Here is a 24,569-nt window from a genome sequence, read left to right as displayed (position 1 = left end):
GTGCCACTGGGGAGCAATTCAGCAGAAAAGCTCCCATATTAATATTTCAGGGACTGATATGTAAATGAACGGCTGCACTGAAAAGTCCTGATGTCCTTCATAAGGCATCTGCCTTTTTGGTAAAAGAGAACAAGAAAAATATTTCCTCCGTTTGGCAAAGACTTTTCAAAAATAATATTTCAGTGAAGCACTGCAAGAAACCATTTATAAATGGTAGTAAAGTAGCTTCTGCTTTCATTGCTGTTGTTGTCTTTTTAAAAATAATCAAATTGGGAAAAACAGAAATAAATGACTCAGAGCTCTCACTAGTTTTGGGCAGCACTTCTGTTCACACAATTTCAAAACATTTTCCTTCTCTTGTGGTGATGGTGAAAGAAGGATTCTGTTGTTTTGGTGGGGCTGCTGCAGTGGGAGTGTGAATTATGAATAAAGTGTTACACCTGCTTTGTATTTAAAGAATCAAGAGCAGAGCCTTGTCATTCCCAGCTTTGAAAAACGTCAGTGATTTTTCTCCTGAAGTCTGAATTCCCTTAAGAGTGTGAAATACTGCATTATGTGTGTTCGTACTTTTTCAACAGATGTTTTTACATTTTTACTTAACAATGTTACCAGATGTTACACTTCTCCACTGGGTATGATAAGTAATTTACAGAGACATCAGGGAACATAAAATTCATGCACATATAGAGATTTTATGATCCTCCTGCAAGTTATGTAAAATTGTATTTTGTGAGGCCTTTTGGGAATTTGGAAGTGTGAAAGGTTCATACTGATACTCAGAAGGTCGGCAGCAGGAAAGTGATCAAAGCCCTGGAAAGCTTTGATCACTTTTCAATTGGATCCTCTATGTTATGCTTGCTTTTCTTCCAGATCACCTGGTCGTCTTAAAAGCATCACTATTACAAAGAACCAGCTGGCCTCTTTGTGCTTTGCTGCATGCTGAGGAGGGGAAGGAAGACACAGGGTGCTTTTATAGCTAGGTACCTACCCTGATACCTATCAGGACATTTAATCCTTCTGCAGCATGTGATGCTTCTCGAGGTTTTTAAACTTGTGGTATAATTGGGTGATTTCAAAGCAACACATCATTTGTAAGGCTGTTTCCCAGCCCTTTCCCTGCAGCAGTGACCCCTGTCCTGTTTGTTGCAACGGCCTGAATGTGTGCCAGAACAGATTTCCATATTTTATCACCAGCAGTTGTTGGTCAGGGTGTTTCAGGTCACAGTGTTTCAGGGATGTATTTGGCATAAAGTCTTTCTGTCAGTAGGTCAGCCCAGCATGAGACTTTCAACTCTCAAGTCTGAAGCCTCAGTTGCTCTGCCTCATGTGGATGCAGGTCACATAAAACACAGTGTATACCCAAAGCACTAAATATTTATCATCTCTATGACAAAAGTGCTTCATAAGTTACACATCTAAAGTAAGCCCTTTTTAAACAGCAGCCCCTGCTGCATATCTCTGTGCACAAGAGGATATATTTGCTAAAGACAACAAACTGAATAATTTCTTTGTACTAAGGGAAACCTGACATAGAGATTCTGCTAGAGTCCTATCAACCCACAAGCAATTGTCTAAAAGTAAAATTTCCAGTACGCTCATTCAATCCCCTGTGCAGGGGGTCTGGAATTGAGGTAATCAATTATCCCAGGTAATCTTTTTTTCTATAAAATGTTGTCTGAAACCCAGGAAATATGTACAGCATCCACACATGCTGAATGTAAGAGAAGCCTGGAGGCAGACTGTGAAATATGACTCAATCTCTTTCCAATTTGCTGATGGGACCATTGAGTTACATATTTCCTATATGTGCAATTCACAAAAAATGTTGCAATTTTGCTTTTAAAGTAATGTTATGAAGGTTTCTGCTCTCCCTCAGAGTGCTGTGGATTCAAATGATGTCAAGCTGCAAATTGACTGATACATACAATGATAGACCTTCATTTCAAAGAGATCATTACTAGTCATGAGCAAAGGGAAGAATAGGGCATACAAGACAGAGTTGTAAAGAGAAAGAATAAGAATATGCATTATGTCAGTGTGTGTGTGTGTCTGTGTGGGGCAAACATAAAGGGAAAAAATGCTTGAGAAGCATATTTAATTATCTAAGCCCATATTAAAAGTTCAGTGATTTATAGATTTAAAAGGATTCCAAACAAATATTACAGCCAGACATGCCAGGTGTTCCTGATTAGCAAATTAGCTATATCCTATACAGAATATTATGGGATCTAATTTGGAAAAAAAAGCAAATTGGATTTGGGGAGGTTAAATATAGTTCTTATGGTGTAAAAATTCTGGTAATGAGACAGAAAAAAATATCTGAAATTAAAATTACGATATTTTCTACACCCTAATAAATGGATTATCTGAGTACTGTATCTGCTTATACATCTATTTTCTTCAGCTAACACAACCAGAGAATTCACCAGAGAATTGTAGTTAATACTTGAATTCAGAATATTTGAGTTGGCAATTTTAGCTCCTGGATTCTCTGAGAATTCCCAGGTTCTTTTGCACAGAAACTCAGCTCCACCATTTACAAAAATGCTTTTTCAAGGAAATGAGACTAGAGCTTTGTGTCAATAAGGACAAAGATTTTTCTTTTCAGATACCACACGATGATCTGTTTTGATCTAAACACATTTATAATAATATACAATTCTAATTAAGTTGGATGTTCTTTAGGACAGGAATGCTATGAAATGCATTTACAATACAATGTATCCATCACACTTTAAATTAAGATAAAAAGCAATTAATTAATTACAGAGCAAGCTGATATGAATGCCAGTCTGGCCTTCATCACTGCATTTTCTTAGCGACTTATTTTTCTGCTATGAAAGTGAGACCTGCCAAGCTGTTTTTGTTTTGTAGCTGACTCTCAGATAGCTGTCTTTCAGCTAGCAGAATTTAAGTAAGGAGAGCAGACTTTTTGCTTCTGATGGATTCAGTCAGCATTGCATATTGGCTCTTAGCTAGACCCTCACATTTTTCAGCAGCCCATGGTGTCTTGGTAACAGAGAACCTTTGCCTTGCCTTACACAAAGCAAATCTTGCCCTTCCCTCCACGTACCTGATAGATTCCAAAAGATTTATGTCAGCCATAAATGAGCACCCTTAAGAATGACCTGTGTGGGTGACTGCCTGGAGTTTGCGGTCTCTGCTCAGACACGTGGGAAGTCACGAGTGTGACCCAATCACAGGTGACACTCACTAAGTCATGGACTGGGGCAAGTGGTTGAGTCTTACCCCTGCAAACACTGCTGTGTGAAATGGTGTCAGGAACAGCTGGGAGCACAGCTCACTTTGCATTCACTAATCTTTTACCCAGATTAGAATTCACAGAGCTGTTGCAGGCAGCCTAAGGCTCACCTTGGAAGCCCAAGGCTCATCCAGGTATGTCTAGTGGTATATAAACAACCCATTAAACACTTGGTCACTCAGGGACCCTTCTGTTCCAGATGATACCCTGGAGTTTCCCAACTGGGATTTGTTTCCAGATTTCCTGTCAGTTTGAAAAAAAGCTGATCTTGAGAAATGCCTCAAAGGGACAATTTAGAAATGCCCACCAGAGCCATTTGAAAGCTCTGGGAAAATCTGAAACTGTGAGACAGCATGAGTAAAACCATCTACCCATTCTCTGAAACAAAATAGGAATTCAACACAATTTTCTTTAATGTCAATGATTGCAATGAATTTTAATTAAGAAAATATATATGGAGCAACACAGTTCTCTGCTGAAGCATTTCACTTCTGCACTTGGAAAATGCAGGAATCCTAGGAAAATCCTCCTTTCAATTCATCTTGTAGATGAAACAATTAATCAAACTACTCACATATTTCAAAATGAGAAACAGAGTGCCACAGATTTCCTGCTGCATTCAACCTGTTTTTGATGAAAAGGGAGATCAAAAATGTTTCTTGATTGAGCTTTGCAAAATTCTGTATCTTTTCCATTAGGCAATTTTTTCAGTGTTTAATGTAAGCTTCACTTTGAGTAGGAAAATTGCTGTAGGAAGGAGCAGCAATCTAAAAAAAAAAACCCCAACAACTTGCACTCTTGCTGTTTAGCTTCCTTGTAGCAAGGATCTGTAAAAAGTTATTGCTCCTCAATTATCACTTCCTAGCTGATCTTTGAGAGAGCAAAGCTATTGCTCACAGGAATGTTAGCAAACTGTATGCATAAACTGGGTGGTTTAGTTTGGCTTCAACAGAAGCAAATAGCAGGAATTGCTATTTTTGTGCTATCAGTCCTGTAATGAAAACAGAACATGTTAGAAAAATGTGATAAGATAGAGAAGTTCTATTTGGTTTTGTACTGTATCTTACTTCTCCCCTTGTGTGGAAGAAGCTGGTGAGGGATAGCTAGTGACCTTTGATGTGATGTGACACCACTTGAACTCACAAGTGTTCTCTCTTCCTTTTTCTCCTGGGGCATATATCTTAGATTTGGACACTGGAGATCTCATTGGTGTGGGCTTTCTCCTACTGCCCCATCCATAATGGTTATCACAAGGCAGGACTGGCATCTTCATTTACAAGGGATGATGAGTTACACAGAAAGGAAAGATGGGTTTACCTATGGAAGTAAGAGAGACCTTTGTCTCAGCCCATAGCTAGAGTCTGTGATTTCCTTTATCTGAAAATTCACTTGAATTTAAAGTGCCCAGTAAAGTGCCCAGTTATATCTTTTGGTGTGGACTACTTTGCATACTTAGAAATGAAAAAAATGTTCCCTACCAGTTCAAGATGTACAGGGAAGTATGTGAACTCTTCCATCACACTACAAATCCAACCACACCATTCAGATCTGGACAGAAGGACACAGTGTTGGCAGAGAATCAAAGTCCTAGGGAAGCTCAGCAGATAACATCATGAAGTCCTTGGATGAAATGGGAAAACTTTTCTGAAAAGAGCAATAGTGTTTGGCATACATAAAATTCGTCTTCAAAAATTTATCTCAGAGTACTTAGAAAGCAATACTGGGAATGCTCTAGGTTTTTTCCCACTTTCTTTTTCTGGATTTTATTTTCATTTTCAGAGGAGGAGAAGGCCAAATTGTGTTTAAAATGAAGGTGTTTGTGACTATGATATAGAGAAACATCTCTCGTTTCCAATTAAACTTGCTTTCACTGACACTCATTGGTGCCTTACATTTCCTCCATCTGCACTCTTGAGAATAAGGGAGAATCTTTGTAGAGAATGTTGTTTCCTTTTTCAGACCCATTTTTATGACTGTAACACTCCTGGAGCACGTTTATCAGTGTTCAAACATACTTTTAAACACACACTGCTGATGTACCTGATATTTTTAAATATTCACAAGATTTGAATAAACTCTCAGGCTGACTGAATTGACTGATTGAATGACTTCATCTAAATTATGAAGCATGTAAAGAATTAATGGGTGCAACTAGTTTCCAGAACTTGGAAGGGAGTCAACTTCGCCATCACATGAGGTTTCCAGGTTCTTGAAAGGCTACCAATAAGCAGGAATGACACTTTTAAGCATGTTAACTCTCCAGAGGGAGGCTAAACTTTACTGTATGGCTATTTAATTGCCTGTCAAGTTATATGTAATTCTTCCCTTGTCATCAGGTTAGACAGCATTCTCATCAAAATTTGTCCTCTACTATTATCAGTTTCCTATATGCATAAGACTAGGAAATCCAGGTAACCCATTTTACAGATGTAGAATGGAAACAAACACAGGTGATTGTTCAGCCTTGGAGAAGTGGAGGTTCTGGGGAGGCTTTATAGCAGCCTTCCTGTATCTAAAAGAGATATAGAGGGATTTTTTACAAGGATTTGTACAGGGAGTGACTTCAAGCTGGCAGAGGGTAGGTTTAGGTTAAATATTAGGAATAAATTAGTTCTTGTGAGTGTGATGCAGCATTGGAACACGTTACCCAGGGAAGTGGTGAATGCCCCCTCTATAGCAGTTTCTAAAGATAGGTTGGATGGGGCTTTGAGCAGCCCGGTCTAGTGAAAGGTGTCCATGTCCATGGTGGTGGCATTGGAACTAGACGATGTTTAAGATCCCTTCCAACTCAAACCATTCTATGATTCTCTGTATTAAGGTGATTCCTGCAATGCTATGTTTCAATGTAGAGAAATAAGCAAAACTGCTGAAATGCACTGCTAAACTATGTCTGCTGAGAAAATGAAATGTTCCTGTATTTTGCCTGTGGTCTATATTGCTGCTCTTCCTAGGCAAGTTATTTACCTTATAGGCAACATCCTCAAAAATACTTTGTTACAGCCAAACTGTTCAGTGATGTGTCACCTTTCAGTCTTCACAACCTTAGGGTAGGTATTCAGGGTCTTACTGTAATAGCTACTTTACAAACTGCTGAAACGTTTACACAGGTTGGTTTTAAAATCCATGTCTAGCTTCAGGGTGTATGACAAAATAAACAATTTTATTTGGCAATATCATGCCACAAGCTATTTGAAAAAATAAAGGATTGTATCCTAACCCCCTACCTTCCTAGAGACACAGGCAATTACTGTGCCTGCGGGAGAAATACCCCCTTCCAGTTAGAATTCATCACAGACATCAACCATGCTCAGGAGCTGATCGCTTGTCTCACATACTAATGTGAGATGCCACTGATACTGGGACATTTCCATCCACTCTCAATTATTATCTTCCACGGAAAAATTTAGAATGTTTACCCAGTATGTTGGAGACTACATATGAAAGCATCAACTTCTGAAAGCTCTTACCATGAAAGTAGAGTTCACCTGGGAGTGGGTGTTATTAGGTGTTCTGGTTAAAGATTGAGATTTTGGGGATATGGCATCTGATCCTCACAAGATGCAAGCACTAAAGTCATGTTATGAATGCCTAAAGCTAAAGAGAAAAATAAAGAAATTAATTTCCAGAGAACTATTTTTTGGTTTTTTTTTTTTTTTTTGCCTTGCATGCCATTATTTTTCTCGAATTGTATGGCAGCCTATAGCTTAGCTGTGGTATGTGCTGTACTTGCATGGAGTGAGATATTCCCAGGTACACACATCTCACAACCAGATCTACAAGACAAAATGATACAGACCAAGAATACAGTTGACCTGTAGTATAAATTGAAATGTTATCTGATTATGTCAGAAAATCAAGAGCCTTTTTTTCCTACACATAGAGAGTTCTTTGAGTGAAATCAGAAAAAAATTCAGGAGTCGGTATGAAGCAAAAGAATGGATATAGCACCTGTTGCTTCTTTTCCTTCTGGTCATTATTTTCCTGCTGCTGCTATCACCAGGACTTCAGAGAGCTCTCCACTTCTAGGTCTATCACTACCACTGAGCAGGGAAAATCAGAGGCTACACAGCACGACAAAGAGTTTCTCAAGTCTGAAGCGCATTCCAAGGAAAATGCAGTGGTGCAAAATTGCAAAACACCTAAAATATATAACATCACCAACAGCCAAGGTGTGCAGAATGGAGTGTAGCATAGTCCTAGTTCTAAACTGCTAGGATCCTGTGTGATCTTGGCCAAACCACTTGCCTTTTTTCCTCTAGGTCTTTCTCCCTCTTTTGGATGTAACATCTTTTAAAGTAATTTCTTTCAAAACAGACATTGTACATGAGTATTTTATTAGCTGAGGCATTTAATTATCTCTAATACAAATTTCAATTACAGATGCTTTCCTCAGGGGGAAAACACATCTAGAAATGTTCCAGCCCTTCTATTGACTATCTGGGAAAGACAGTATAAATCAGTAGTGGTATAGTAGACATGGAATAGCTTATAAAGTAAGTGTTGACTTTCTCAGGAAATTTCTGATCTGATCTTGAGAAACTTGGTCTTTCCATTTTCCATAAAGTTATACCAAAAGATCTACAAAAGAAAGAGAGGTAAATTAAGCCCTATATATAAGCCCTTTATATAAGCCCTTGGCTTCTTTATATAAGAAGCCAAAACCTCAGCCCAAGTGAAAGTGGTATATTACTTAGAATGAGGTACAACATTGTGATACACTGTTCATGACTGTAGTGAACTGAAAGTGGGAAGAAAATATTATTAGCTTAAATATAGATTTTTGGTTGGTTAGTACTCACAGAACAAGTCTGCTTCTGCTATTGAGACACTCACTCTTCAAAAGTCAGGCATGATGACTGTTTTGGGATTAGAATCATGGATAGCATCCTCACGGTCTGCTTGAATCCTAGATCCACCAAGACACCCTTGATGCCACCACAACATCCACACAGCACAAAGTAGGTGATCCCAGGGAGAGGACTTGGGTCACCCTTACATCCTTTTCTTTCTAGCCAAATCCCAAATACTTGGGATAGGTGGCTTTTGATCCCTTTGCCCTTACTCCTTATGACTCACTCATAATTTTAAATATTTTTCTTCTTGCTTTCTGCTTACAGCAAGACTCAAGGCTAGAGTGGCTACTCAACACATCTGTCCCCTCCACAATAGCTGTGGAGCTTATGAGGTAGATAGGAAGTGCCCTGCTTGGCCTAAAGCTTGTACATTTTTGCCAGATCTCAGAGTAGTTGACAGAGCAAGGGGTTGAGTGCTCCTCCACTACACTGATTGCAAAAACACATCAGGAGTAAAGCTGCCAGTTCCTAACTCTGCACTATCTTATTCCCTTATGGGTTTCTTTATTGTATTCAAGGGAAAAAGGGTGTGAATTGATAGGAGCACATGAACTACCATGACTTCTGCATAAATTTAAAAGGTAACTGTTATCTCTAGTATGGCATAAAAATACTCAGAGGTAGATTCGTCTCTAAAATCCCTCTGTTTCTAAAGGGAAAGCAGAGAGACCTAATATTGTTACTATGGAAGTCTAGTGTAATATCAAAAATGCTGAGATTTGTAAAGCTAGTGTTCTTTTTCACACTGTTTTCCTTTCAAATCCTTCAGGATTATAAAAATTTCCCTTGGGGATCTGCCCATGGCAAATACAGATTTTCTACACTACCAGAACAATGAGCAAAAAATCCCCGAAACCAGCCTGAAAAAATTAATGCTACTCATCTCATGAAGGGACATAGCACAGACACTCAGTTGTTGTTTAGTTGTGCTGAGGTGTGAGATATCTGTACCAGGGGCTATTTGGGCAGAGTTCTTTGGCTGTACAAATCTGAGATTAATAAGGAACAGCAGGGAGGTGACATTTTACCTCTGTGTGATGCTGCTGAGATCAGTAACAGAACAACACATTCACTCTGGGTGGCCACTGATGTAACAGCATCTCGAGAAACTGGAAAGCATATAGAAAATAGCTGCAAACTAACTAAAAGCACAGAAAAAAAGGTCTTTTTTTTCCTTTCCCCCCTGACAAATTTAAAGTTTTCAGCCTGTTTCATTTAAGTAAAATATTAAAAAACAACACTTCACCCTCATGGTGGTACTTATGCTATGTCATGGAGAGCTTTGCAATTCAGTAGTGAAACATGATAATATGACTCAGTGGCTGAAATGATTAATAATTAGGAAAACTCAAATAGGAAAATATGCATGATTTTTAATAATGACAAGGCTTTAACAACTGCCAAACATTATCAGGTAAGACTCTGGATTTACCATTTTTTAGTGTTTTTCAACCAATACAGAGCATTCTCCTGCAAGTATGTCACTGACCTCAGCTTAGGGCTAGCTTAGGTTACTCACCATCAGCTAACTCTCCTGGAGTTAGCTCAGACTCTAAGCACTTGCCCTACACAACAGGGCATCTCCAGACGGGTGCCACTCCATGTCACCTCACACAAAGCACAGGTAAGCCCAGAGCATCCTGGAATTTCTGCCAGTTGCACCACACTGGGACATGTCATCCCCCGAGCAGTGGAGCCACATTTTTCTCAGGGAGGCACCAGTTTGGAAACAGACACCTAGCAGAGATCAGCTGTTGGAACAGTGTATTGCAAAGGACAACTTTTTTCTTGGAGTCCTCAGTGCTGGAGTGGTAAGACAAATAAGGATTTCCTCGGTCTCTTTCTATGTAACAGTTCAGCACATTTTGTAGCCAGCTCTTCACGTTTTCCCTACAGTATAAAAGGTCTGTTCAGCTGGAGGCAGTGAGTGTTCTTACATCCCTTTAGTGTGGCTCCGGGATAATACCTCGTCTAGATCCCCCTCAGCCAAAGTTCGCAGGAGCCTGGAGCTGGCAGAAGTGTGCTAAAATGCTGCCACCTTGTGCTGGTTTGGCAGCAAACCTCGGCTGAGCATTCGGCTAGCATAGCCCCTAGGATTCGATGCTGTGTCCCGGCGCAGCTGTGTCCGGAGGCAGGGCAGCGAGCGGCCGCTGCTGCCTCTGGCAGCCCCGCCGGGGACCTGCACACCAGATCCGTCTTTCCACCACACAGCTTTCCTGGCTGCAGACACGGAGAGGGAGCCAGAAACACCCCTCAATTTCAGCTTCCAGTCTGAGCCTACCAACAGCTCAGGAAAGGAAGACTGATACGAACAGGAAACTTGCAGTGAAGTTTAAAGAGATGCAGCTCATTCCTGAACCTCTCCCTTTTGATGGCATCAATACCACAAATACTGAAAAAAATCTACTGTTTTCATATTGGCAGGAACTTCCTGAGATGCAGAATACACGCATTTAGCCTAACTCACTGCTTGTGGTTATTTAAGCAGAACAAAAACTAATTCCCAAGGATGCACCTAAGTTTCAAGAGGGAACTCAGGGCTTCCCAGTGCAAGGATGATTTTTCTGGTATTAGTCTTTTGAATTAGCGCTCTCCACTAATATTTTTGTCCTTCTTTATCCCATTTACCTTCAGAGCATTTGTTTGTTTTTTCCAAAGCACCCCTTCAAAGCCTTTGTTTGTTTTTTCCAAAGCACCCTTATAACACCCTCTCTAAACTGTGCTTCATCCTGCTATGAGCTGTCTTTAATTCACTTTGAGTCCATAAATCGACCCAACCCATCACCCCCTTTTATGGTTAATCAGTGCCAAGTTTCTCCCCTGGTGTAACACTGCGCTCTGACACTGTCCTTATTTAAGCAAAAAATAGAAGTTTGCAATAACCTGGAGATATTTTTCTTACTTTCTGATCAGTAGATCAGACATAAATTAGCATTTAAAAGTTATGTATGTGTAATGTGAAGTACTATATTATGATGAGCTAAATGTTATTTCAACAGACAGCTATTCAGAAGGCTAAAGAGCTTGTTTCCTTTGACCTGAGAGGGAAATCGCTCATCAGGGGACTGCTATGGTCTAAAGCTTTGTAAGATTTAGATTTCAGGCAGGAAAGTATAAATTCTTATAGTCACTGCTCTGGCTGTTGCCCCCTGGCACTGACACTGATTTGCCAGCAAAGCTTAAAGCTGGCTGGCAGTGTGTGAGTGTCTCTGGTACCTGCTCCTGGACGTTTTCTCCAGGTACAAGTAACACATGAGGACTAAGCTGTAGAACTGCTGAGCATCTCCTGTGAGGCTGCTGGAAACTGCTAGAGCTGGGTACTTTCAAGTCAGATGGTAGAAATTTGCTAAGCAAATCAGAGCAGATATTGCACAGTTTATTCTGGTGAAACTTAATAGATCATTTGCACAAAATACTTCAGTGTGAATCATCCATAAGGTCACCTTTCCCCCCTTATTTCTTGCTCTTCAAAAGTCTAACTAACTAAGCAAAACACACAGAGAATTAAGCAAGCATAGAGATATCTCCTGATTTAAGTGGAGTACTGATATTAATATTTCTTTTCCTGTTTCATTTAGAGCTGATCAATTGAAACATGACTTATTTTCAGACAATTCTGCTAATGTTAGGTGGTATGACTATGTTGTTATTGATATCTTGTTTGCAAAACTGATTTTTCTAGAATTTGCAAATTGCAACACTAGTGTTTAGATAATCTATGGATATTGATAATACTCTTGTGCGTGAATAAGTGTGCTAGTCTGTGTCTGAGAGAGATTGAGACAGCAAGGGGAACTGTAATGCCTGTGTTTTACAGCTTAAAGGGCTGTTGCTCATATCTGGGACCAGAGTATCTCTGGTCTTTTGTCATCTCCACCAGTGAGATTACAGAAGTGAATGAGACAGCAGGGAGGAGAAGGGAGCAGGGTACTTTTCACTAATAAGAGAAAAGCAGAGGGACAGCATAAAGCTATGCTGAATTTTCAGTCTCTTTGTTCCTCATTGCTCCTAAGAAGGATGTGTGTTACCTGCTCCTATCATCTCTCCTATTCCCTACAGAGGGGCTTCTGGCAAAAGAGAGCTGCGTCAGGACCCTACAGTGGTGTATTTGTCTGTCTCCTCCACTTGATTTGTAGGGAAAGGAAATCTTTAGGTAGCTCTTGTTGCTCTTGCCTACTTCATGCCATTTGCTTCTCTTGCAGCTTCTCCAATCATGATCAGCTCCCAGATTCTGCTGAAAACCACCAAAACCACCAAAAGCTGGACTTTCCCAGACTAATTCCTTTGGCTGTATAGTGAACTCCTGAACACTGTCACCCATTTCTAAGATTCTCTTCCTTCCCTTTGCTTGCCAGGCATTGTTATGGACATTTCACTATGAGCCTTTTGGCTCCTGGTGGTTTCTACACATCCTGGTTTCTGAAATGATCAGTAAGGGATCTCTACATAATCATTCACATGCAGGGATCTAGTAGACATCTGCCCTGCCATCCACAGACCTTTGCAGATATAATAAAGCTCAGGTACCTTGGGTGTATGAGATGGACTGAAAAGCTATCACAGCTGAACACCTTGAGGTGAGGAAATTTGTGTCTTCTCCTGATTTTAAAACATTTATGGTTATACTTTTTGTTTGTTTGTTTCCTCTGTCTGCACAGGCTAAATGTGGACACTTCAGTCTTAGCATTTAATAAGAAGAGAGAGGGCTTTGAAGCAGCACAAATACAACGAGGGCTAACAACCCTGAGTTCCCTGGCCCCTTTGATCAGGGTGTAGCCAACAGTCAGTTTTACACTAACAATGATTTACTTGTCTCCATAAATATGTCAGTAGGTGTCCAGGAGCCTATATGCAGATGGACTATTTATCCCTCTAAGAGTGTGAGGTGAAGATCTTTGCCCCACGCTCTTGGTCAGACATTCAGGACATTTCTCAGGATGTCAGTTGCCTGTGTATCATATCTGTGATGCTGCAACAAGAAAGGTGAGATAAGCCAGGCAGAACACAAAGACATTGTCTGATTCTTTATGCTATCTGGGTTTACCTAGTGCAACTGTTATATGATTCATAAGTCATTTTTCATATGCTGAAGGGCAATCCTGAGCTATGGACAAGAAGTCAAGGTGTAGAAAAAGAAGTTTGAATTTTTGGTTATAGGTATCTCTACAGGGAGTAGATGTGGCTTGTAAATTATGATATTATTGAAATACTTTGTGTGAAGGGTATTTATGAGTACAAAACTGCAACTGGTGTCAGGTTGAACAACTGGTTCATCGAACCTACATAAAGAAAAAAATATACAAATAGTTGTTTTATGTTCTGTTAGTTGAATAGAACTCCAGTTCTATATATATATATATTAATTGTCAAAAGGGTATTTATTGTCATTGCAGTGGAATAGGATACAAATAGGCAACCAGAGAAATTCTTTAAAACACAGAGGCTAGAAACGTTTTGGTAAAGTGTGTGCTCACTTTCAATTTGCTGACATAATTATTCCTTCTACAAAATTTTATCTTTCTTGTTTTCTAAAAGCTAAACTTAGAAATTATAAAAAATTAGCAAACCTCAGTACTAAGAACTGTACCAAGGCTGTTCTTCCCTGCTAATGCATTTAAGATGTGTTACAAATAAGTCCATTATTTTTAACAGAGCAAGTTGCTGTCTTGAATTATAAAAGGAAATGAACACAGCATTTGACTGGGGAGAGAAAGAGGCTTAAACACAGGAGATCATCAAAGATGTTGAAAGGAGGCAGCTGACAAAGTAGTGCATCCCTTACATCTTCTTCTAAGCTTCACTTGCCTTTCTCAGAGAGTTCATATGATTGACTGAATCTGTGTTTGATCCCAAGCATCATCCCTCAGCCCTGCCTGGAAACAAATGCAGCACTGCTCCTTCTGCAGGTGTATTCTGCAGGACCCTGCAGGTAAGTATGTTTAGCAGGAGATGCTGAGGCAGGGGAAGTGATATCCTGCGGCATTCACAACTTCATAAGACCTACCAGTTCAATGTCTACCAGATTCACCAAAATGACCGCTGTTCTCTAAGTGGCCCTGATGTTTGGAGGCACCAGCACATATGGAGAGGCTCTGTGTGCCTCATGGCAAAGAGGTATTTCTGAGTGACAGAGCACAGCTCAGGGAGTGCAGAGCTGGCTAGTGTTCAGTCATTTGGAGCAGAAGCATCTTGGAGAGAATGCCTTTCTGCAAAAGATAGTGTACAGATATAAAATGTAATAAATTAGCACAGACGCTCAAATATATTGAAAAAGCACCTTCAATGCAGCTGTGATCCTGAACTTCATCTTATTGACTGACTTATTCTTGTCTATTACTTTGCATAACTTTTTTTCCCTTCATCATGGGCTTTCAGGATCTGAGGTGCAGTGTTTCATGGATTAGAAATTCCTGTTGCTCATGTACCCATACCCTTCTCTTTTTTTAGGTTCTTCCTGAAACACTTATACAGTGCTTTAACATCACTTTTGTTGCCTTTTCTCTTCTTCTGATAATATTTTTTTAAATTACTGTCATATATGCATGCAATAGAGGAAGGTATAGTCCTATTGAAATTATGTTGAGGAGTGAGCCTTAATGAATTCTGGAGGCGTAGTGTTGGGTTTTTTTTGTCGATTAAAGCCTTGCACATGCCCAAAGATGATGATGATGATGCTGATTGTGTATGTTAATAATAATAGTACAAAAGCATTTAAATTGAGCCATATGTATGTTGCTGAACTTTGTGGATGTAGCAGGTACATCTCTCAGAAAACTTACAAAACACTCAGAAAAGAGGCAGAAGAGTTGCAACAATTTTTCCAGCTGTTTCCTTTGATGAAAGAAGAGCATCATTCTGTCTCTGTGACCTTGTCCCTGCAGCTGCACAGTTTTTTGATGCTTCAGTTTTCCTAATCATTGGAATTGTTCTCTCTACTGTGTATGATGCATTTGAGTCCTGGCAAGACTTCACAGAAGTGACTAATCATTACTAATGTGGGGATGTTAAACACAAAGGAGACAAACCTGGATGGTAGCATGAATTTGATATATCTAGTCAAACGTGAGCTATCTAATTTTCTCTAAATTAATAATTACTGAATAAAATTTACACCCTAAAGAAGCTGAGGACAAAAATTTAACTTGCCTTAAAATTGCTAATGGCTAGAGGAATGCATATTCGGCACTTCATATGTAATTGCATTTAATTTCCTTTTGGTCAAGTATGATGTTTTCTTTACAAAATACCCAAAAGACATTTCCAGGCTTTTTTTTTTTTTTTTTTTTTTTTTTTTTTTTTTTTTTTTTTAATAGGTGCCTAAAAAGCCTGATCGCACCATCCCTGGTGTCAGATATCTTCACTATCCAGGCGGTAGTTCATTCTCAGGGAGAATATGGTATGAAATTCCCTGGGACTGTGGTGTGTTGTTGCACTTTGGAAAGCACATAGTATCCAGCTGGTCTTAAAAGGAAAGAAATAGGTTTGCATAGTTTCCATAATTCAGATATTTTTGAGGAAGTTGCTTTTTTCTGAAATTGTTGATATATTGGGGGGGGGGGTGTGGGGGGGAAAACACATTATGGAAAAATAATGATTTTGACAAGAATTTCCTCTGATTCAGGGTATAATTTCTGATCTAGTACGTGAAAACTACTTTGTGATGAGACATATCATTCATCCTGATTTATGAAAAGTCCTCAATATATAGCAGAGATCCAGTAAAATAGGGATTTTGACCTGAGGCAGTCCAAAGATTCTAATAAGGCAATTAACACTTGTGTTATCAAAAGCTGTCTTCCCAAAACGAAATTTCATTATGTTGGGAAACCAGCAAAAAAAATAGAAATCCTTCACTTCTTTTCATTAAATGGGGTTCTTACTTTCTTGCACTGTCTAGATCTGAGAACAGAATATCTTGTCAGAAGCCTTTAGTGCAGGGACATAATGCTGAGCTGTCTTTACACACAGTAGCTTAATATTTTTATTAATAAAAGAAAAATAGCATTCAACAGTTAAAAGAAGACATTGCTTGTTCATTTGTGTACAAATTACTGTTCATTCATAAATCACTAGCAAATCCAGAGGAGAACACAATTTAGATTTTAAAATGGGAACCTGTTCCTAAAAGCAAAGAACCACACTTCTGGAAGGACAAAAATATCCAAACTTTGAAAATCAGCCTCTCTAAGGCACCTCTAAGGCATAAGGCACAAAATCTAGGTATCCAAAATCATAAATCTTGGTCAAGTCATTCACAGTCTGATCAGAGCTTAGGTACCCTAAGCAGCACTCTTGATATGTGACAGCAGATATGGGTGTGCAACATTGACACAAAAGAACAAATTACATTAAATATTTGTGTTGTACTCAAAACAATTAGAAAACCAAAACAGAAAGCCAAATTTTAAATTTTATGAGACTTTTGTTGTCAGGATAAAATATATTAAAAATAAATAATTTAGACATAAAAATTTGAGAAAAATAAATTACCATGCAGTAGAAGTCTCACAGGTAGAGGGCAGAAATGATTATTAGGACACTGCAGAAGCTGTGTTGAGATTGGTTATGGATTTAGGGAGAAATCTCCTTCCACTCTTCATTACTTGGGAAATTTCTGAGCGATTTATACCACAACTGCCTTATTTACATGACAAGTTTCTGGACAAGTCAAAACCAGACTGATCTTAAAATGAAAGAGTCTGCAGGTTGGGAAGGAACGAAACATACTACGTCAGGGATTTGTAGCAGCTCTCATACTGATGGATTACAAAGCCACCCTCCAGATTATGTGTGCATAAGTCACTTCAGCCAGCCTTTCCTTTCAGATCCACCCTGTGACAGAAAGCAAGGTCAGAGTGACACAGCCAGCATTCAACAGCACAGATTAATCTGGAGAATGAGTTGTTCTCAAAACTGTGAAGTGTGACATGGGATTGTTAATTAATGTATGTGATTAGGCCAGCAGCAATGGCTCTGCTCCAGTTGGAATTAAAGGAATTAGAAAATCTTCCCTAGCACCATGAATGAACATGCTGCCCTGTTTTTTTAATGTAAAGTCTTTGTATTTGGAGTTCCTACCTACAGTGATGCAAGAAAGTTGGCTCTGCTACAGAGGGTTGTGCTCCTGAAAACATTTCAAAGTCAGGGACAGTTGTGTTTTTATAAATTTGTGCTGTTGAAATAAATATGGGACAGAGAGTATGACAAGCCTGTAAATCTAAATTACGTTGCTACATCTTATGGCTATCAGTCACTCTTAAGAAAGGAGGTATGAGACATAAATAGAAGTTTCACTAAAAGCAACCTTCTCAAAAGAAAATTAGAAGAATACAGTGAGATTAACGACTAATCATTTTGACTACAAAAGGGAAGAAACATTTTTTAATTTAGCGAAAATGAAAGAAATTAATAAAGGGAAATAAGAGTGGACAAGTGAGAGAAGAACAATTTTCTGAAATCTTTTTTTCTGACAGGTGTCTTCACAGATTCATTAATGTGAATCTGATAACCCAAGCTCATAAATTGCATATAAAGGGCAAATTATATAGAGCTTGTGACTTTTTAATCATATTCAGTTGACTCATTCTTGCTATGGACTTGTTCCTCACAGTCCAGTTGTGATTAACCTGCAAGAAACTAAAACCCACTAGACAGAGACACATATTAGAAAAAACTCTGCTAAAATCAGCACATTTGTACACTTTTTATTCCAAATATTTTTAAGCTATTAATTTCTGTTGTTTAAAAAAAAAAAAGAAAATTACAAAGATGTGAGACCATAAAACCATGAGACACAATCTTCAATTGCCAAATTCTCTCTCACCCTGCACTTTGTATTTGCTCCTTCTCAGGAGCCATCTTTGTTGGTTTTCAGCACAAACTCTTTTGTGCTCTCTCAGGTACTGAATAGAGTGTATTAAGGTATCTGGGATGTAAATCTCTACCTGTTGGCATTAAGAGTAGAATCATAGAGAAAAACTTCAGGCGTTGATGGCCTGACACCTACTCTCATTCCTGGTATGATTTATTTTTATTCTGGATTAGTGCTAGTCTGGTCCTGTGGTCTAAATTCCCATTTACAGATGGAGTGTACCATGTGAACTCTTGAAGATTTTTTTTTCCTGTTTATTTTTTTCTAAAAGCAATTCAGTTAGTGGAGTCCAAATATTTCCCAGCACAATAAATAGAGGCCCTGGAATAGTTAATTCAGAAGTGTACTTCTGCTTGCCACTTTAAACATGGTATAGATAGATAGAGAGATGTATGTGTATGAAGTCTAGTAAAAGAAAACAGTTGAGCAAAGTCACTGAAGCTAAGGACAGAAAATATTGTATTGAGGTTTGTGTCTTACACCTCATAAGAATTCCAATATCTTAGTTTGATGTTAAGAAAGAAATTTACCACCTTTTAGAATCACAGTGCATTATAATTTTCTCTAAGTAGAGGTGTGTTCTCAAATACCTAGTAAAATGTTTTTCTTAACCTTATACAGTAGGCTATAAATTTATTATTACACAATATTTAAATATTTTATTATTTAAAATAAATAGGGGTGTTTTTTGGGAATTAAAGGCCTATCTACATTCATGTATGACAAGCACAATTAAAACAGAAAGCCAGAAGAAACTCAATAATATGAGCAAGAAACTACTGGGTGGAGAAGGCAAGTTGCTCTCTTACTTGACTAGTTCATGCTAAGGCTCTAAGGGGCCTTAACTGCTTGGCCTAGACCTGACACCCCTTTATTATGAAGCGTAAATTTCCTTTCTTGCTCATTTGTGGTTTCTACTAATTTTTAAGCTGTAGAAATGATAGAGCAACATGTGTTCCACCCTCCAACATCACAAGATGTAAATTCTAAATCAGAAGCCTGCACTGCTTACAAATCTGAAAGCTCTTTTGCCTGGGGGTCGTGCTGCGGTTGCTGTCCTCCTGTGAGGCACTTGAGAGCATTTCTGTACTCCCAGCACCTCCTTAAATATCCTACTGAATGTCCATCTGCAAATTTCCTGTCCTGCTCTGACGGTATTAGCCATTAGGTCTTCAAATCAGGTTGTGATACTCATGTTGCAAGAAAAGCTCATCACAGGAGAAGAATCCGCTCCCACTGGTTTTTGCAGCAGCTTCTGAGCTGAAAGTGTTTCTCTGGGAGAACTACAAGATGCTTGTACATCTTTTAAGAGCATGTCATGAGAAAATCTAGGCATCTTTGCAAAGTGCATGAAGTGCTTATTACTTCTTTGCTTATTTCCCCAGGGGCCTATTTTGCACTTTGGGATTTTTTTAGATGGCATTTTCTCCCTCATTGCCAAAAACCACTTTTTATTCTTCATCTCATTTCATGTGCAATGAACAGACAGACCTTGGCGAAATGAACATTGCTACTGACTTCACACGTAGCATAGGTATTTGAATACACACAGCTAGCTTCAGCCCTTCTTAAGTGCCTGATTTTGAAAAAATGGAAAGTGGCAACATTTTTTCAATTAGCTACTTTTGCATTTCACATATTTCAGAAATGATGGGAGAGAGAGTACGTTCTGTCCTGTGCTACCAGCAGTTGGAAAAATTAAAATTGCTGTTGTGTCAGAACCAAACAGAAGCTTGAAATAATTTATTAGCTTCAGTCAATACAGTGAGAATTTCCATGTCTATATACAAGTTTATGAAGCCTGTGGGCTGAAGGAGACTTGAAAGAACTGTGTTCTAATCCTGTCAACTCCTCTTGTTACCCATGAAAACATGGCTTTCATCCTTCTTCTTCCTACTTGGTGTCTGTTTTGTCAGAATACAGCTTTGGCTGTCTCACAGCAAAGGCATATTTGAGCTGGCTCAGAAAATTTTAGTCCTATAGCACTATAGCAAAACAAAGAAATGTAAAAGTGTTGGGGATTGTACCTGCACTTGTAAAGTGAAAACTTGGCTTTCATATTTTCTTTCTTTTTATCAGCATACTTTGGCCACTATATTCAAGTAAAATCATAAAAGGGAAAGTGAAATCAGGGATATAATCGATACTTAGTATTTGACAATAGATTAGTGTAGAAAATTATTTGCAAATGGCATTTCAACTTCATTTAACAGTGAATATATTTTAGAGAAAATCCTAATGATAGGTCAGGGATATTTTATCCCTTAGCCTGTCCTAAACTCTACATTTTAAGTCATTATTCTGCTATCTTTAAAATCATATAATCATATATCCAGAGTTGGAAGGGACCAATAAAGAATCATCAAGGCCAACTCCATGCCCTGTACAGGACACCCCAGGAATCACACCATGTGCTTGAGAGCATTGTCCAAACACTTCTTGAGCTCTGTCAGGGTTGGTGCCATGACCACTGCCCTGGGGAGCCTGTTCCAGTGCACAACCACACTCTGGATGAAGAAACTTTTTCCTGATATCCAACCTAAACCTCACCTGACACAACTTCATACCATTTCCTTTTTTGCTTTTGAACAATAAAGTCATAAGGTAAAATGTAGATTAAGCTGTTTCTGAGGACTGCTTCATTTTGTTCCTAGTCATAAATATAATCACAAGCAAAACCAGACACTATTTTCACTGTTTCTTTCTTCCTGTTATAGACTTGGTTTTAATCTTCACAGCTTCTGGCTCCGTGGATTAGCTATCAATGCAATTAATGATAAGTAGAAAATAAGCAAAAAAAAAAGCATCATTGAAACTATATGGATGAAACTGAGAAAAGGTGTCTGGTCACAGTGAGGTAACTAAGCAACAGTGAAACATTTTAGAGGTGATGACTTCAAGAAAACAAGGAAGATCTGAGCCCAGATTGATCCTTTTACTTTGCAAATGCCTATCCAAGGGGCATGGGTTATCTTCCCAGTTTCTCTAAAGTCCCTTTACAGTCAGTCAGTGCAAGGAGACCACCAACATGCCCAGTAATGGTGTCAGCGCTCTGAGATATGAATAGCTTCTCTGGGCCACCCAACACACACCACGGTGTTCTCAATACTTACTGAGGCTGCTTGTTCTTCAGAGTGTGATCAGTGGGAAACAGTGAAAAAGACCTGCAAAACCATCAAAAAGAAGTCTTACAATCCGCTAAGTAATTCAGTACTTCCCAATTCTGGTATTTCAAAGACCCATTGAAGTTGCAAAGAAATTTCAGAACAGGAATTGAGTTGCTTTGGCACTTCAATCTGTCATATTCATGAATGCTAGAATTTGTCCTTCTCTTCTCTAAACAAAACATTTGAAAAGAGGGAAAAGAGACTATAGAATGTATTTAATGACCTTGTGCTAACAGAAGTATTGACATTTATTAGTCACTAAACAATAATTGACGCTCTTCTTCCCTTTTGACTAGTTTCTATTTTATATGAGCATTCTTCTGTTTTACTGTGAAAAGTTTTCTGTGATTTCTGACAAATAAATGCAGAGCTGTTTAGTGTGAATTTAATTAAAATTAGTGTGTTGATAGCACAGGAGGATAAAGTTTAGATAAAATTAGGTCACAAATGTTAATGGAAGTTAAAGATCAAACAGGAAAAGGGAAGTTTTTTTTTCTTACTTTTTTTTTTTCTGATAAAAATTGGCTCTGGGTAAACCTTCCACAGAAATAGTCGATGTTCTAAAAACAGACAAAGTCTTCAAAATCTTTGCAGACTAAATTGACCTGTAAACATATGTTAAAATCTTCAGTCTGACTTCCCTCCTCATTTTTTCCTTACCCATAATACCCATTATTCATGATCAAGGGCTGGATATTTAGTTCTATTAGTACAAGCAAAAGGTGTTCCAAAATCACCCAAGTATTTGACAGGACTGGTTTTTTCACCCTCATTGTGAAAAAATAGTAAATAAACAAACAAGCTCAGGTATATTAGGACATAGCTCTAACAGTCAGATAACCTTTCTAACATTCCAAAGCTGGGGACCTGAGGCTTGCTTTCTATGCTCGCTTTTCTGGAAAGAACTCAGAAAAGTTAGGGAGTATTTCAGGTCTGTAAGTATCAGGTAGAAGAAGAGCTGGACGGATCCTTTGTAGTAGTACTGCATGTTTTCCCTGCACATGGAGGATCACAGGCAAGTATTGAGCAAGGCTCAGGCTGTCTGTCAGAACCACAGACCAAAAGCAACCCAGCTTGAGCACTTTCTGTTAAATAAAGGAAGATCCTAGTGCTGAAGAATTAACTAGTCTCAGTGATGGAAAACACCTGCACCTCATTAGCTGTGACTCTGTATGTCTTCTTCATTTGATACCTCAGGTAAGCACAACATATGCAGTCAGAAAGGGTGCCAGTACTTGATTTGAGGTGCTGTTGGGTAAGCTGCCAATTTTTAACCATTTTGTGGGCATTACACTATGAATTAATGCTATTTTGGATGTCTTTAAAGTTACCAACAAAAATATGTGAGCCATATATAGGTAGCCAAACTGCCCTCTGATTTGGACAATAACTTGTTGCTGCTCTAGTCCCAAATTAGAAATGCTGAGATCTGGTGACTTTTCAGTTCTGTAAGATCTTGAACAATGCCTGCAATACAAAGCTGAAAGGTGTAATTCCTCCCCTGTGGGACATTACAGCTTTGTGTATCTTTAGTTCCTGGAAAGGAGACTGGGGGCAAAACACTATACAGAAAGGAAGGCCAAACGCTCGAGAGACAGATGTCATGTAGAGGAAAGGGGAAATTGTTGTTTCAGAATAGACTAGCAGACACCTGAAGGACAATAGGACGGATGACATACCATACTGCAGAGGACATGTGAGGGTGAGGTGCACAGGCTGCTCGGTGTTATGAATTTCCTCTTTATCTCTTTCCAAGACCTCTGTAGCATGGATTCAAGGGACTTATATTTTCTCTGATCATGGTACCCTGTAGGAACCAGCACTCTCTAGATACAATCCCCCATGGTGTGCCAAAATTTTGGAAGATAAAAATTTAGTAAGGAAGAACAAAATAAATTTGTACATCACAGAAGGGTTTATTTACCAATCAAAACAGACACATCTCATAATTAAAAAGTACACTAAAAAGATAAAAATAGCACGAGTGTTTAAAAAGTAGTTAGAAGTAAAAGTTGAGGTGTCAATATTCAGTTCTTCCCTGGAGTGCTTCAGAGTATCTTACTTTCACAGTGTGAGAAGTTAGGAAGAATCTTAGCAATCTATATGAGCATGTTCTGCTGTTTAGGCTTCTTGTATCTCTTTGGTGTTATTATTTATCTTTGTCAGGCATAGACTTAAAAATGCAGTCACTTGTGCTTAATACATGACTGTACAGAAGTATTTGATTTCAAGGATCATATAATTTCTCAAATAAAGGAACAGATACTGTGCAAGAGAATGGCCCTATTATTAATAATCAGGACTGAGGAAATCTGGTTTTAAATGTAGTGCACTAAAATCAAATAAGAAAAAAAAAAATTCATTTTCTTCCTCTCAATTGTCAGAAGGGGTTTTTGTATTAGTGGAAGTACATTTTGACCAAAGGATGAGTCTGCTTCATTAGCCGTACAAGTGTTGAAACAGAACAAACAATTTCGTTGTTATGGGCTACTCTGACTAGGAGTGATATGCAGTGCTCACTAAGAAATTTATATCTGTCTTTATTGAATGAACTGACAAAAGCACAACATGGTGTCAGGTTGAGTGGCTTATCATCAATCAGCAATTCTGCCACAGCCCTGTGGATGAAAAAGTTGCAAGATACAGTTCAGATATGTGCTGTCTCTGCTCCTGATTAAGGAAGGATTAACCAAAGTAATGCAATGGGCATTTATTTAATCCTCAGCCTCAGTATCTGGAAAATGGCTTTGTGCACTTGCTCCTCCTTTGGTCAGTTTTAGCTATGAAAAGTAAAGAAGGAAGGGATCCCTCATCATTTGTCATACAACTGTAATTTGGCCAGTCAAAGGAACAAATATACAACAGCCTGTCAAATAATTAGGCTCTTCTGTGATTAGGAAGAAGACACTGGAGAGAACAACAGAAGTCTTACGTATCTCTCTGAAAGAAGAGAAGAACCTTGAATTCAGCTTCCATTCAGGATTAATTAAGCATATATTGATCCCTTGAAAGGTTTTTCTGTGAAGCTGTCCTGCATTTCTGTGACTTCAGATAAAATGTCTGTCAAATGTTGGTGTTAAAATACCTGAAGAGAAAGTAACGAGCAGCGCAGCCAGCTGCTCTCTGGGAGTCACCTGTTGTGGTGGTTATTTTAGGATCATCTCACTCAGGCTATGTCTGCACAGCCGAGCTGGGTATCTCACAATACCTTCCCAGCACAATTAGACTGACCATGCTGTTGGCATAAAAGCTCAGTTGGGTGCAGTGATATAGCTGGAGTAAAAACCGACTAACTGAAGGCATAAAATTAAGTCCTATAAAGAAAAGTGGATAAGGAGTGTTAGCAGAAAGCAAAGCGGGTTTTCATTCAGCTCCTGACTGAATCATTTAACTTCAACTGAAAGTGGTGCAAAAAA

The sequence above is a fragment of the Anomalospiza imberbis genome, chromosome 5 (assembly GCF_031753505.1).
Source record: "Anomalospiza imberbis isolate Cuckoo-Finch-1a 21T00152 chromosome 5, ASM3175350v1, whole genome shotgun sequence".
Classification (NCBI taxonomy): domain Eukaryota; kingdom Metazoa; phylum Chordata; class Aves; order Passeriformes; family Viduidae; genus Anomalospiza; species Anomalospiza imberbis.
The sequence above is the reverse complement of the archived record's forward strand: the minus strand, read 5'-3'. Positions refer to the sequence as shown.